Source organism: Rattus norvegicus, chromosome 18, assembly GCF_021556685.1.
Source record: "Rattus norvegicus strain SHRSP/BbbUtx chromosome 18, alternate assembly SHRSP_T2T, whole genome shotgun sequence".
NCBI classification, from domain to species: domain Eukaryota; kingdom Metazoa; phylum Chordata; class Mammalia; order Rodentia; family Muridae; genus Rattus; species Rattus norvegicus.
Window position 1 is genome coordinate 52,090,152 of NC_141551.1, and position 15,208 is coordinate 52,105,359.

General features: G+C 46.1%; 1 long non-coding RNA gene across 1 annotated transcript; it reads left to right on the top strand.

Moving 5' to 3' along the window:
* Nucleotides 1-10,282: 10,282 nt before the first annotated feature.
* On the top strand, nt 10,283-14,049 carry LOC147999803 (uncharacterized). The gene is made up of 2 exons (XR_015642980.1): nt 10,283-10,670; nt 13,840-14,049. It is a non-coding gene; the product is annotated as an uncharacterized LOC147999803 (long non-coding RNA).
* The last annotated feature ends 1,159 nt before the right edge of the window (nt 14,050-15,208 follow it).

A 15,208-nucleotide genomic window follows, 5' to 3' on the forward strand; every position in this document is an offset into this window, starting at 1 on the left:
GAGGCTGGACCAGACAGTCCTCTGCTGTATCTGTTCAGACAGTATTCTTGATATTATTTTAATCTAGGTATATTACTCCTAATAGCTGTCACATTATGTCAAATACAGAAAATTAAATAATTTTAAGTGCTCAGCACCAGATCATAATGTCTAGTAGAGTTTAATGCAATCCAGTTTCTTCCTTAATGGCTTTGGCAGCTGCTCCTCTGTCCTGAAGATTGCTTTCCTGACTCGGCCTCAGTTAGATTCCATCCCAGAAAGCCTTCCCGAGTGTCACGGAACATGAATCACATTGACTGAACATACGTGCCCCAACACGCACACCCACAATGTGATGCCTCAAGGAGAACTGTAAACGGAGGTCCCGGAAGGAAGCCTCAGCTGAGCCTCTGCCTCAGGATTAACCGAAAGGAGCAGCAGTGACTGCAGAGGCTGGAAAGTTGCAGGGCCAGAGCCTCAGTGTCTTGGTCCATCTTTAGCCTGTTTGTTCCCTTCTAATTAATTAATTACTTTTGTCATATGTATATACATGTTTTGTCTGCGTGTGTATATCTGCACCATGTGTGTGCCTGGTGTCCAAGGATCAGGTCCCTTAGAAATGGAGGTGCAGATGATTATGAGCTGCTCTGCATGCTGGGAATTAAATCCGAGGTCCTCTGGAAGGGCAACCACTGAGCCAGCTCTCCAAGCCCCATCTGTAGCCATCTTAATAACCGTTTACCGCCCTCCTCTGTACCTGACCTAACGGCTTTGTGACCAGTGTGTCCATCATTCGGAATGTACAAACAGAGCGCTCAGTTTTCTTTGGAGTGTATGGACTTCGACCACGGGCTTCTACCATCCCAAACACAGACAATCATCAGACAGCAGCTGAAGCGGCAGCAGGTTTTCCTACTTAGCTATAACCCACTTCTTCGATACTTCCAACTACTTAGCTGAAAAGTGCCTTGATTTATATTTCCTTCTTTCTTTACAATAAAAACCTCATGAGGGCTGGAGAGATGGCTCGGTGGTTAAGAGCACTGACTGCTCTTCCGCAGATCCTGAGTTCAATTCCCAGCAACCACATGGTGGCTCACAACCATCTGTAATGGGATCTGATGCCCTCTTCTGGTGTGTTTGACAGCTACAGTGTACTCATGTAAATAAAATAAAATAAATATGAAGAAGAAGAGGAAGAAGAAAGAAGAGGAAGAAGAAGAAGAAGAAGAAGAAGAAGAAGAAGAAGAAGAAGAAGAAGAAGAAGAAGAAGAAGAAGAAGAAAAGATTTATTTTTAAAAGATCAAAAAACAAAAACCGCATGAAACTGTTTCCAGGCTGAAGCATAGAATCCGCTTTGACTAAGTCTGTGTTCTGGTGTGTCCTCAGAGTTGCTCACGCACCCCCAGGGATGTCACCTCAAAATGCTTCCATCACAGCCCCAATCCCTGTACTCGTCAGTGGCGAGAAGACAGGTACTTCACACTGCCACCCGTACCAGCTTGAGTGACTTTTAGGGATTTTTTTGGCTCAAATCACACCAGGGTTTATGGCTTCAACGTTGAAAAGAATTTCAGGACTACCAGCTTACTTTTGGGAGCCATCATAGTTGGGAGTTTGCTAGAGAGATTTTCAGACAGGCTTAAGTATAAAGCTTAAAAGAACATACCCAGAAGAAAGCTGGGCAGGGGGACTTAAGACATCCCAGCACCTGGATGGGCTTCTCAAGGGACAAGAAGCCCTTAACTGTCTAAACATTTTCCACACTTACCATTCTGAGGGTTCTCAAGCTACATCTCAAAATATTGTGCTGGGGGCACAGTCCTTTAATCCCAGCACTCTAGAGTCAGGGGTATCTGTGAGTTCAAGGCCAGCCTGGTCTACAGAATAAGTTCCAGGACAGCCATGGCTACCCTGTCTCAAAGAACAAAAATTCTTATTCTTATTCTGATTTCAGCAGTTTTCACTCTTCTTGTTGTGATTTGATGTGTTGATGACAAATTCTGTGGAAAAAAATGTTTTTAAGAAAGAGTCTTCCTGTGTAGCCCAGGCTAACCTAGAACGCAGATCCTCTGACTTTAGCCTCCTGAGTCCTAGGACTACAGACACAAGTCAGCACATGTGGTCAATCCATCAAATTCCATCCCAAGTGTAGGCACAACTGGCTATGGCTGCAATGAGCTTACAGATCTGATGTTACAATGAACTCTCTCGGGTGGCCCTTTGATCAGGACACCATCCCTCTGACCACTCCTGATCTGTCTTCTATCCATATAACTTGGCCATTTCACAAAAATCAAAGAATAGATCACACAGTACTCAACCCTTTGCTAAGTAAACCCTTGAGAAATAGGCTTTTCTGAGGCTCTTGAGAGCTATCCCAATTGTTTCCTGTATCAGCAACTCATTACTCTTTGTTACTGACCAGTAATCTGTCATATGGCTATGCCACAATCCATCTATTCTCTTGACGAACAACACTTGGTCTTTTGTTCAAAGGTCCCAAGGATCTGGGATTATGTTCTATAATTCACTATAGAGGCCCACACATATCAGCCTGTGCTCATACTCCTGACTAAGGCTTAAGGGAAAAGGTGCCTGGGGTAAAGTCAGGAGGCAGAAGGCACAAGCTTCTAAATGCCCTCACAGGGGCTGGAGAGATGGCTCAGCGGTTAAGAGCACTAACTGCTCTTCCAGAGGTCCTGAGTTCGATTCCCAGCAACCACATGGTGGCTCACAACCATCTGTAATGGAATCCGATGTCCTCTTCTTGTGTCTGAAGACAGCTACAGTGTGCTCACATAAAATAAATAAATATTAAAAAAAAAAATAAATGTTCTCACAGGAGTCACACCAGACACTCCCAGGACTAAGAATGAGACTTGGGAGTAGAGTGTTCATCTACCAGGCTTTAGAATCGATCCCTACCAACGCACGCACACACACACACACACACACACATATACACACACACACACACACTCTCTCTCTCTCTCACACACACACATACAGAGAGAGAGGAGAGAGAGAGAGCGCCTGTGAACACACCCTCCTCCACTCCCCACCCCACCCTGCCCCCAGGAGCTAGTTGGAACAATGCCACCATAGTTGTTTTTGTTTTTGTTTTTTTTTTTTTTTTTTTTTTTTGGAGCTGGGGACCGAACCCAGGGCCTTGCGCTTCCTAGGTAAGCGCTCTACCACTGAGCTAAATCCCCAGCCCCGCCACCATAGTTTTAAAGTGACAGCTTCGGTCTTTTTTGGTCAGGATAATAAATGTGTAGAAGTTCAAAGAATTCTTTGCAAGTATAGGAAGGCTCATGGTCATTCCCTTAGAAAGCATAAGAAGCAAAGGTGGTTTCCCCCACCTGCTGAGCCAGCATTTTATCCCTCAACTGCAGAAGCCTTACAGAGAATAGATGGACCACACGGTTGCTGAGCAAGCTTTGAGGAGCTGAGAACTGGGGCGGGGACTTTTTACAGTCGAATAAAGCACAGGAAGAGGCAAGGGGGAAGAGGGAAAGTTCATCTCTGGAAAGGTGAGAATTCCAGCAGAGCTGGTTTTCCTTGAAGAATAGATGCAGATGCTATTCTGGGCTCCTGGTCCAACCTCTAATCCCAGCACTCTAGAAATAGAGGGAGGATTGGGAGTTCATATTTTCCTCAGTACATGGAGAGTACAAGTCGAGACACTGTCTCAATCCCTGACCTCCCTGAACCTTCAAATAAATAAAAGCTGGATGTCTTAGCTAGGGTTTTACTGGTGTGAACAGACACCGTGACCAATGCAATTCTCATAAGGACATTTAATTTGGGCTGCTTTACAGGTTCAGAGGTTCAGTCCACTATTATCAAGGGGGTAGGGGGGGAGAGCATGGCAGTGTCCAGGCAGGCATGGTGCAGGAGAAGCTGAGAGTTCTACATCTTCATCTGAAGGCTGCTAGTGGAAGACTGACAAGCGGCTAGGGTGAGGGTCTTAAGCCCAAGCCCACAGTGACACACCTACTCCAACAAGGCCACACCTCCTGACAGTGCCGCTCCCGGGGCCAAGCACATACAAACCATCACACTGGGTGATGGCGGTGAACACCTTAAATCCCAGCACAGAGGCAGAGAGAGGCTGAGGCAAGTGGAATCCTGTGAGGCGGAGGCCAGAGTGAGGGAGGTCCAGGGCAGCCAAGGCTACATAGAGAAACGCTGTCTTGAAAAACCAAAGGGGTAGAGGGGAGAAGAAAGAAAGAAAGTAAGAAAGAGAGGGGGGGGGAGGAAGGAAGGAAGGAAGGAAGGAAGGAAGGAAGGAAGGAAAAATGGAGAAGAGAAGAGGAGAGGAGAGGAGAGGAGAGGAGAGAAGAGAAGAGAAGAGAAGAGAAGAGAAGAGAAGAGAAGAGAAGAGAAGAGAAGAGAAGAGAAGAGAAGAGAAGAGGGGGCTCGCTGAGCTTGGGGGTACTTGTCTGTGATATCTGTACTCAGCAGACTCAAGAAGGAAGGTCTGATCTCATGGCCTACATAGAAGACTGCTCTCAAACAAACAAACAAAAAACCCCAAACAAACAAACAAACCAACAACAACAAAAAAGAAACGACCAAGAAAGCTGTGTGTGGTGGTGCAGGCCTGTAGCTCCAGAATGTGGGGGTTCTGAAGCAGGAAGGCCGGAAGTTTGATCAATGGAGTTTGAGGTCAGCTGCACTACAGAAGACCCAGTCTCAAAGCCGAAACTGCAGCTGGCAAGGCGGCCATGTGGCTGAGAAGGTGAAAGTGCTTGGTGAACAAGCTCCGTCCTGGGAACCCGAGTGACAGTGGAAGGTGAGAATCAGCTCTACAATGGTGCCCTCTGACCTCTACGTATGTGCTGTTGGCCCATATGTTTGAGTGCACACACACACACACACACACACACACACACACACACACACACACTAATAACAAAAAAGATAAACTTAATAGAAACAAAAAACCCATCATTACTAGATAGGAAAAAATCAGCTCATGAGAAAAAAATTCTTTATTTTTTATTTTTTTATTTTTTGTTGTTGTAATGGTGGTTGTTTTGTTTTTCCAAAGTATCTCTGGTGGGCGGGAACTCGAGATCCTCTTGCCTTCTTCAGAATGCACCACACTCCTGGCTTCTCAGAAAGAACTTTAAATTCCCAGGTTAATGAAGAGAGCCCAGCATGACACAAAGTAATCTGGGAGTAGTTCAAAGGATGAATTACAGAGAAAGTAAAAGACAGGATGCTTCCACAGAAAACAAAACAAAAACAAACCAAAACAAAGCCACGGTGAGGGTCTCTGACAAGGAGCAGGACAGGGAACAGAGTTGATGACGTAAAAGCAGTTCACCACGGTGGTGGGGGGCACTCAGGCACTCGGAGACTGAGCGGGGGGGGGGGGGGGGGGGGGGGAGATCTACATTCGAATTGCTGAACTGTCTGTCATAAGTGAAGTCAGGAAGACACTATTAGAGTCACTATCCTTCGAGTGGGAATAAAAACGCACCTACTACAAAGGCAGACGGTGACACAGAGGGGAAGGTCAGAGTTGGTGTGACAAGTCCCAGGCTCTTTTGTGTTGGAGCATTACCTCCTTAGGGATGGCCCCAATACATCTTCTCCTTTGGGAATGGCCCTTTGGAGCACAACCTAATGAAGAGAGGATAGATAAGGCATTCAAGGTCAGCGCTAGACTTGCTTTGTAATCTCATAAAAATTCACGAGAGCGGAGATAGCTGAGATCTGATACATTTAGAATGAGCTATGAGCTGACGTGTGGATGAGTAATTCTAATGAAAGGACAACAAATCCAGCCAGGTCACGAACTCAAATTTCTCCGTGTCTCAGCGCCCATCAAATTAATACTGCGGCTCTCGTTTCTCCGATTATTAAAGAGAAGTGGTTCCCTGTATAAATTATTCATTAATGTAGGAGCCGAATTACTTTATCGTGGGTCCCGAGGGAAAGCCAGCTGCTCTTACCTCATGCTCTGTCACATTTGCAAGGCCATGCTGGCCGGGTTCCATCTCCTTCACATTCCGCCCACGTGTCCTTGTTTATGGACATCAGACACGCTAAGGTGTTCCCATCTCCACTACCTTATCGTTCGGCTTTTATATCAGTTTTGTCTTCGCTGGGAGGCAGAATGGATGCCGTTGGCTGCCCTGCCCACATCCCCTTTACCAGACCACATATGTTCCAGTTGTGGAACTGCTCAGGTCTGGGCCCAGGTCTCTGTCATGGTAGAAGGGTTATCATTGTTTGACGGCAGCCTCCTCCCCGGAAGTGCTTCTGGGGACAATGTTTAAAAAGGCTATGCCTCACTCCCTGAGGAGTCCGTGGCAGAGATTAACAGATGGGCAGGACCTACAGTGCAATTCATATTCAGGGTGCACCCTGGGCTTAGCCGGAGTCTGGATTTCTTCACCTTTCACCTCCGTGAAAAACTTCTTGGGGTTGGGGATTTAGCTCAGTGGTAGAGCGCTTGCCTAGCAAGCGCAAGGCCCTGGGTTCGGTCCCCAGCTCCGAAAAAAAAGAAAAAAAAAAAAAACTTCTTCTTTGGACTCGCAGGAGCGGAAATTCCTACCCCAGGTTCTTTCTTGTGTAAGTTTAAAAAAATCACTTTATTTTATGTGTATAGCTGTTTTGCATGCATGTATATTCGTTTATCTGAGCACCGCATGCATGTTTGGTACTGTGGAAGCCAGAAAAGAGAATCCCCTGGAACTTTAGTTACAGAGGGTTGTGAATTTCCGTGTGATTACTGGGAATTGTTGGGACCACTGAACAATCCAGTCAGCTTCCTCACCCTCGGTTCTGCCTACAGGGTACACTTCTGTGGTTGGCCATGGACGTACTTGCATCATTCATCCACTAGATGGCGACAAGACCCCCATCCTCCGTGGTGGGTGAATTATGGTTAAGTCTGTAATTGCTAAGATGTTTGCTCGTCAGTGCTGGCTAATACTGGCTGTCAAACGTGGCGACAAACCTCTGAGCATGTCTATGAGAGGCCATGTAGATTAGATTGAGGTGAGATACCCACTTTAACTGTGGGTAGCACCGTTCCATGAATCGGGGGTCGTGGGCCTTAACAAAAAGGAGAAAGTGATCAAAGAACTAGATTCATGCCTCTCTGCTTCCCAACAGCAGATTCAACATGAGCAGCCGCCTCCTGCTGCTTTATTCAGGTATTGTGGATTGTATCTCACCCGAAACTGCAAGCCAACATAAACCCGTCCCTCATTAAGCTGTTTTTTAAAATCAGGTATTTTGTCATTCCAACAAGGCAAGTAACGAATTCTTCTGTGGTTCACTGGGATGAAATATGATCGATAGAAGCTGCGTTGTATTGTGAATCGGCTCTGGCATTGGAAACACAGGGGAATCCAGATGCTGGGTCCACAGGGCTGCTTGTAGTGTCCTTTGTTACTTCTTGTGAACCTCTGATTATTTCCAGACATAAATTTGAAACTAAAAACAATTAAATATCAGTAACTGGAAGCAGTATTGAATAATGGGTAGAATGGTAGATAGTGATATATCCCCAATGCCTAAGAAATATGGAGACAGTGACTTCCACATATATATAATTAATTAATTAAACAGCCTGATTGCTAGAGTGAAAGGAAGTGTGGCAGAGCACCAGAGCCAATCAACTCGCAGTCCTAACGGCCTTCTGGGTCAGGCATAGTGTCTATACCAGAAGAGAGAAATGTCGATTTAGCTTGATAATCCTGTAATTCTGTTCATTTCTCTTCCTTCCTTCCTTCCTTCCTTCCTTCCTTCCTTCCTTCCTTCCTCCCTTCCTTCCTTCTGTCTTACATTTGGTTGTTGTGGTGGTGGTGGTTGTGTTTGTTGTTTGACACAGGGTTTCTCTGTATAACTGCCCTGGCTGTCCCGGAACATGGCAGCATCCCAGACAGGCATGGTGCAGGAGGAGCTGAGAGTTCTACATCTTCATCTGAAGGCTGCTAGCAGAAGACTGACTCCCAGGTAGCTAAGGTGAGGGTCATAAGCCCATGCCCCACAGGGTCATACCTACTCCAACAAGGCCACATGTCCCAATAGTGCCAAGCATATGCAAACCATCACAGATGACTATTCTGTTCTTTTCTATTTTCCTTAAACAGATAACAAATATTTTGTGCTCACAGGAATGTATACTTGTCTATATTAAGTCTGAAACCCTGGGACAAATGGCTGAAGTGCTACTTAACGTATCAAAGCAGACCCAGCATCCCTCAGTCTCTACCTGTTAGAGAGTATGACTGGCATACCCTGTCCCCTACCATGAACTCTCTGGCCCAGAGACTGGGCCGCCCTTTCCTCAGAGGCTCTTTCTAATATAATCCAGTCAGTTTGATTACCCACCGTTTTTTAACCTTCGCCCTCTTGGCTGCTGCATCTGGTTCCCTTCTCTCCTTTCTCCCTTTCTCTCCCCACTCTCCCCCACATGGCTCAGGGTCACGTCCACTCTGGACTCTCCCAGATGTCCCTGCCTCTGGCTAAGCTCTCCCTTTTATCTACAGTCAACTTTCTCCTCCACCATAACTAGGAGCAGTCAAGCCTTTTCCTTTTATTTATTTATTTTTTCAGTGCATCTGTTTATGACTTGGGCTTGAAACTGTGTTAACTACCCTACTCTTAGTGACATGCGACTGAATGCAGTGGCTCACTTTCCACTGTCTTGTCTTGATGGGTGCAAAGCTGAAACACACAATCGGTAAGAAAGGGGTAGAGAAAGATTTACTGTCTGTAGCACGCACATCATGTTGAGGTTCTCTGCAAACCAGTGCTGTCCCTGAGATAAGGAGGCAGGGAAATTTATTCAAAGAATCTACACATATTGGTGTAGGAAAGCACATTAGGAACGGGCATATTTCTGAGCATCCGCAACCTAAGATACACATTTGGAGCATGCGCAGTTTGAGATCATAGTTTAAAAAGTAAAGTCTGGCAGAGATGACTCAGCAGTTAACAGATCTTGCTTTTGCAAAGGACCAGCCAGCACCCACATGGTGGGTCACAACTCTCTGTCATTCCTCGGGATTCTCTCTTCTAGCTTCCAGGGATACCAGACACACATGTGGTACACAGACATACATGCCGGCAAAGCACTTAGATACATAGCATAAATAATTTCTTAAAAGGAAAGATTGTGTGCACATTCACAGACATGCTCGCTGCAAGGTCTGAGAGTTCAAAATGGGAAGACAGTGTCCACGAACGCCTTGGCATGTTCAGCTCCATATCATAATGAGCAAAGTTTGGTCTGGGTGGCCTAAGAGAGTGGGATGTGGTGATTCAATGGCCTTGGCTCCTTTCTAAGTTTCTCCAGATGCTCCAATCAACAAAGAGGCCAAACACAGTGCAGGGTGTATGGGGGATACTGGAATCCCAACACCAAGGTGGCAGAGGGAAGAGGATCGTGAGTTGGAGGGTGGCCTTGGCCATGTAATAAGACGCTGCCTCAAAACAAAAACAACAAAATTCACAAAAGGATCATGTTGACATCCTATAGACATTTATACTGGTCAACCTTGTTGATATCAACATGAACCTGATAAGAAAGAGATGCTCAGGGCTGGAGAGATGGCTCAGAGGTTAAGAGCACTGACTGCTCTTCCAGAGGTCCTGAGTTCAATTCCCAGCAACTACATGGTGGCTCACAGCCATCTGTAATGAGATCTGATGCCCTCTTCTGGTGTGTCTGAGGGTACTCATAAAAAAAAAAAACAAATCTAAGAAAGAAAGAAAGAAAGAAAGAAAGAAAGAAAGAAAGAAAGGGGAGGGAGGAAGGGAGGGAAGAAGGGAGGGAGGAAGGGAGGGAGGGAGGGAGGGAGGAAGATGCCTAGTTCTCTGGAATGCTGTCAAGACACAGGCACTACAGGTCAAAGGTAACCTTTAAAAACATGAAGGCACCTGCCCCTGCTACACTGGAGAAGTATCCAGGGGTTCTGGCACATGGCAAGACATCTCCTCTCTGGAAATGTTGTGCCTTGTGTCCCCAACCACAAAGGGAAAAGCAGCATAAGGCTAATGGGGTGAGGGGCATATATGCTCAGTGATAGAGCACTTGTTTAGGAAGTGCAAGTTAGATCCTCAACCCTGGGAGAAAAAGGATAGCAGGAAGAAAGACAACAGTGTCCGGGCTGGAACTTCAGGCGGGACTCCTTGTAATTCTCTTTGGGTAGAGAGGAAACTGTCACAATAGAAGGGCGTGCATGGATCACAGCCTGACCAATGCTGTGCCTGGAAAGAGCATTGTTTTGGAATCAGGAAGCATTGGAAGAATCCGTACGTGAATGGATCTGTGACAGTAAGCAAGAAGGGCTACTGGGCCAGCAAGATGGCACGGCAGGTAAAAGTGCTCGCTGCCAAGCCTGACGACCAGAGTCCTATCCTCAGCTGGGCGTAATGGTGCACACCTTTAGTCTCAGCACTTGGGAGGCAGAGGAAGGCGGATCTCTGTGAGTTTGGTCGACATAATGAGGTCCAGGATGAGCCTGACTCAAGGAAAAAAAAAAAAAAAAAACCCAAGGATTCCAGAATTCTGTCCTCCCAGACACATCTAGAGGAAGGAGAGACTGACGTCGTAGGAAATCTGTCCTCTGACCTCCACGCCCACGGATGGCCTGCCTCTCTCCCCGACATATAAATAGAGTACCATTAATGCACACCACCAAAACTAACCATGACAGGTGAGGCACCAAACAAGAGTCAGAAAACAGGGGCCTAGAGAGATGGCTCCGTGGTTAAGAACACAGGCTGCTCTACCAAAGGATCTGGGTTTATTCCCAGAATACATGGCAACTCACAACTTCCGGTATGAACTCCGGTCCCAAGGCACCCAGTGTCTTCGTTTAGCCTCTGTGGGCACCAGGCATGTATGTGGTGTACAGACACATATGCAGGCAGAACACCTAAACACATAAAAGAATAATTTTTAAATTCTATTTTAAAATGTATTTTAAATGATTTTTAAAACTAAAATGATTTTTAAACATCCCGGAAAGAGATTCAGCTTTCGGCCTTGGCCACACCCCTTCTTACACAGTTGCCTTATGAACGGAATAGCGCGTGGAGCTATGAGTGAGTTCAGCCGTGTGGACCCTCAGCAAAGCTGACCTAGCTACTTGCTGCTACTGCGGTTGGAAACGCCAGTGGGAAAAGCAGTGCTATGCCCTCCATAGAGGACAGTCCTTTGAGAAAATCAACCAGCCACTTGTGGAGGCAAAACGACCACTTGAGAGCCTTTCATGGACCAACAAGCAAGCATTCATCCTGAGATGATTGCATTTATCCTCAGCTCCGGCCCAGCTGCAACAAACCGTTCAGGCTGTTTACGTTTATTACACTACCTCTCCTCTCAAGAGTACTCAGAGATTGCACCAGTCAGAGTCCTGGCAGATTAGAAACCAGATGGAGTGACCTTACCGTGAGAAATGATTGGGGCTGAGTGGCACGAATATTTGGCTGGACCAGATGATATTACTGTCCCCCTAAACCATCTTCCCAGGTCAGCTGTGCTGGATGTGAGCTTACTTCAGGCTGAGGAAAGCTGTCTGTGTCAGATAAAACTGGAAAGTTACTGCACTCTGGCCCACCTCATGGATTCTCTGGGATCCGCAACTGACGGGTGCCAGGGTGTAGGTCCAGCCCCCTTGCTTCTGGGAACTTTTGTTCCTGTTCCCAAGTGTACAAGGCCAGTGGTGAGTCACAGACTGCATCTCCCAGGCTTTCACAGTGAGAGGCCACATGAAGAGTGTGGAAATGTGTGAAATGAATTCTATTTTCCCAGGATTAAGAGGGCTGAGGAATCCTCGGTGCCTGTTCTACTTCCGGTCTGTAAGGCCGGAAATACGAAGATCCTGGGTTCCTGCATCAATAGGCAGAAGGCTGTCACAAACCAGGAGCATCCATGCTGATAACTGAGTAATAAGTTAGATCAGGAGTTGTCACGGTAACGGGTCTTACTTTGACCTTTGAACTCTGATGGGCTGCTATAGATGTTACAGAATCTCTGCCACACTCCCGCTGAGAAGTCACTGATTGAGTGATCAATCTCAATCAGTCAATCAGTGATTGGCTTAGGAATTATTTCACCTGAGAGTTACATTGCTAATTCTCTCTCTGTCTCTCTCTCTCTGTCTCTCTCTCTGTCTCTCTCTCTGTCTCTCTCTCTCTCTCAAGATTTATTTATTTTATGTTGGTATACTGTAGCTGTTTTCAGGCAGACCAGAAGAGGTCATCGGATCCCATTACAGATGGTTGTGAGTCACCATGTGGTTGTTGGGAATTGAACTCAGGACCTCTGGAAGAACAGTCAGTGTTCTTAACCACTGAGCCATCTCTCCAGCCCTGCTAGTCTCTTTATTCCTCTATAGTAAACATAGTAGAAGTCAAAGGCCACTAGGTCAGAGGAACTGATTTCAATCTTAGTTTCTCTATCAACCTACTATAGGGTCTATTTTAAATAATTAAAAAAATAATAATTTTAATTTATGGGCATGAGCGTTTTGTCGGCATGTGTGTATGTGCACCAAGTATATGTCAGCTGCTTTCAGAGGCGAGGACATTGAATCCCCTGGAACTGAAGTTACAGATAGTTTTGAACCACGACGTGGTTGCTGGGAATTGAACTCAGATCGCCTGGAAGAGCTCTTAACCCCTAAACACTCTCTCCAGGCCCTGATTTCAGTAAGTTTATTTTTGATCAGAGAGATGGCTCAGGGTAAGAGCACTGGATTTTCCCCAGAGCTACTGAGTTCAACTCCAAACAGCCACAAGGTGGCTCCGAGTCATCCTTAACTGTAGTACAGTAGGAGACCATGCTCTCTTCTGGTGTGTAGACATACATCCAGACGAAATACCCACACGCATGAAACAAACAAACAAATAAATATTTTTAAACAGTTTCATTGGTTGACACATGACTTCAAGGGACTTTCTAGTGTGCATGTGTATGTGTGTGTGTGGGGGTGAGGTTGAAGGACAGCTTTGGGAGTCAGTTTTTCTTTTAATCTTGTCGTGGCAGAGTGTCTAGTTTCTGTGGCTGTGCTATGTACTCCGGGCTGGCTGGCCCACGAGCTTCTACCAATCCTTTCATCTCTGCCTCTCACATGTATACTCTACTGCATCTGGCTTTTTTTTTTTTTAAAGATTTATTTATTTATTTTATATGAGTGCACTGTCGCTGTCTTCAGACACACCAGAAGAGGGCATCGGATCCCATTGAAGATGGTTGTGAGCCACCATGAGGTTGCTGGGAATTGAACTCAGGACCTCTGGAAGAGCAGTCAGTGCTAACCACTGATCCATCTCCCCAGGTCTGCATCTGATGCTTTACATGGGTTCAGGAATCATCCAGGCCATGAGGTTTGCATAGCTGATGCTTTGATCCACCAAGCCGTCTCCCCATCATCCCTTGCCTGCGTTTTATGATTCTGTGTTGTATTGAAATCAGTCTGTCCCAAGCAGTTTGCAAGCAGTTTGTAACGGCCGGTAGGAAGGGGGGAAAAGCTTGAGCATGCTAAACAATGCACAGGCTTACTCTGTAATGCACAAGCCTTTTTTTTTTTTTTTTTTTTTTTTTTTTTTTTTTTTTTTGGTTCTTTTTTTCGGAGCTGGGGACCGAACCCAGGGCCTTGCGCTTCCTAGGTAAGCGCTCTACCACTGAGCTAAATCCCCAGCCCTGTAATGCACAAGCCTTTTGATCACCCGGTATCTTTTCTTATTGGACGTTAGAATTAGGAGCTGAGTCAAAGATACTGTGATCTTGGCTTTTGCAGCCAAGAGGTAAGCTGACTAGAAGAAGTTCTAATATTCTGTTCAATTAAAGAAGTCAATTGGGAATGATTTATGTTTCAGAGAAGTCTTAAAGAGAGCCAAGAAAGCCCAATGGGAAACAGCTGTTTGGCAACACCAAAGTCAACCAAGGCACCAAGCCAGGATCATGTCACCAGCGTACAGTCTGGGCCGAGGATGGATTCAGCATTAAGTTATAAGCTGAGCGAAGGTTCGTTTCCTTTATAAACAAGCAGACATGGCTGTGTTCCAATAAAGTTCGATTTACATCTCTCAACAGTCACTTGCTAAAACACAAAATGAACAAACTAAAGAAATAGTTAGCATTTTGGCTAAGCTCCGCCCCCACAGTTACCTGGCAACAGCCAGGTGTGCCTGACACCATATAAGGGGCTGCTTGCCCCCTCCTCACTCTCTTACTCTCGCTCCTCTTTTGCTCTTCCTCTCTCCCTGCTTTGTACCCTCTCTCCCCATTCCCCTCCCCCCTTCTCTCCAAGTGCTCATGGTGGGCCTCTACTCTTCTCTTCTCTTCTCCTCCTTTCCCTCCTCCTCCTCCTCCTCCTCTTCCTCTCTTTCTCTCTCTCTCTCTCTCTCTCTTTCTCTCTCTCTCTCTCTCTGCCCCTACTCCCCTCCTCATACCCTGAATAAACTCCATTCTATACTATATTGTCGTGTGGCTGGCCCCTCAGGGGGAAGGGATGTCTCAGCATGGGCCTGCAGAGGCACCCCCTTTCCTCATACCTCACCACACCTCCATACAACATAACCCCCCCCCCCTTTATCATTTTATAACACAACAGAAATTACTTTAGAAAGCATGCAACTAGTAAAGAAAACTTTCCATGTGCCGGCACAGATAATCCGCTTCTTTGAATCACAGGGTTGGTTTTGTGTATGAAGCAAAGCATTCTTCGGTTGCCTCAGGTTTGTGTAAGAAATATAGAGTGGGTAGGATGGGCATGACAGCACATGCCTATGGTTTCAGGACTTGAGAGGTAGGGAGCAGAGTTCAAGGTCATCCCTGGGATTTGGGGCCCAGCCTAGGCTACCTGAGACCTTGACTCAAAAAGCAAATCGATCAAACAACAACAAGACAATGGGAAGAACAACGGGAGTGCCAGATCCAGTTGGGGCTGGAAGTGAAATGATAGGCAGAGATTTAAAGAGCATTTAACTGCAAGGGTGACTGTCTTAGTTAGGGTCTTATTGCTGTGAACAGACGCCATGACCAATGTAAATTTTATAAAGACCAACATTTAATTGGGGCTGGCTTACAGGTTCAGAGGTTGTTCAGGGTTTCTATCCCTGCACAAACATCATGACCATGAAGCAAGTTGGGGAGGAAAGGGTTTATTCAGCTTACACTTCCACATTGCTGTTTATCACCAAAGGAAGTCAGGACTGGAACTCAAGCAGGTCAGGAAGCAGGAGC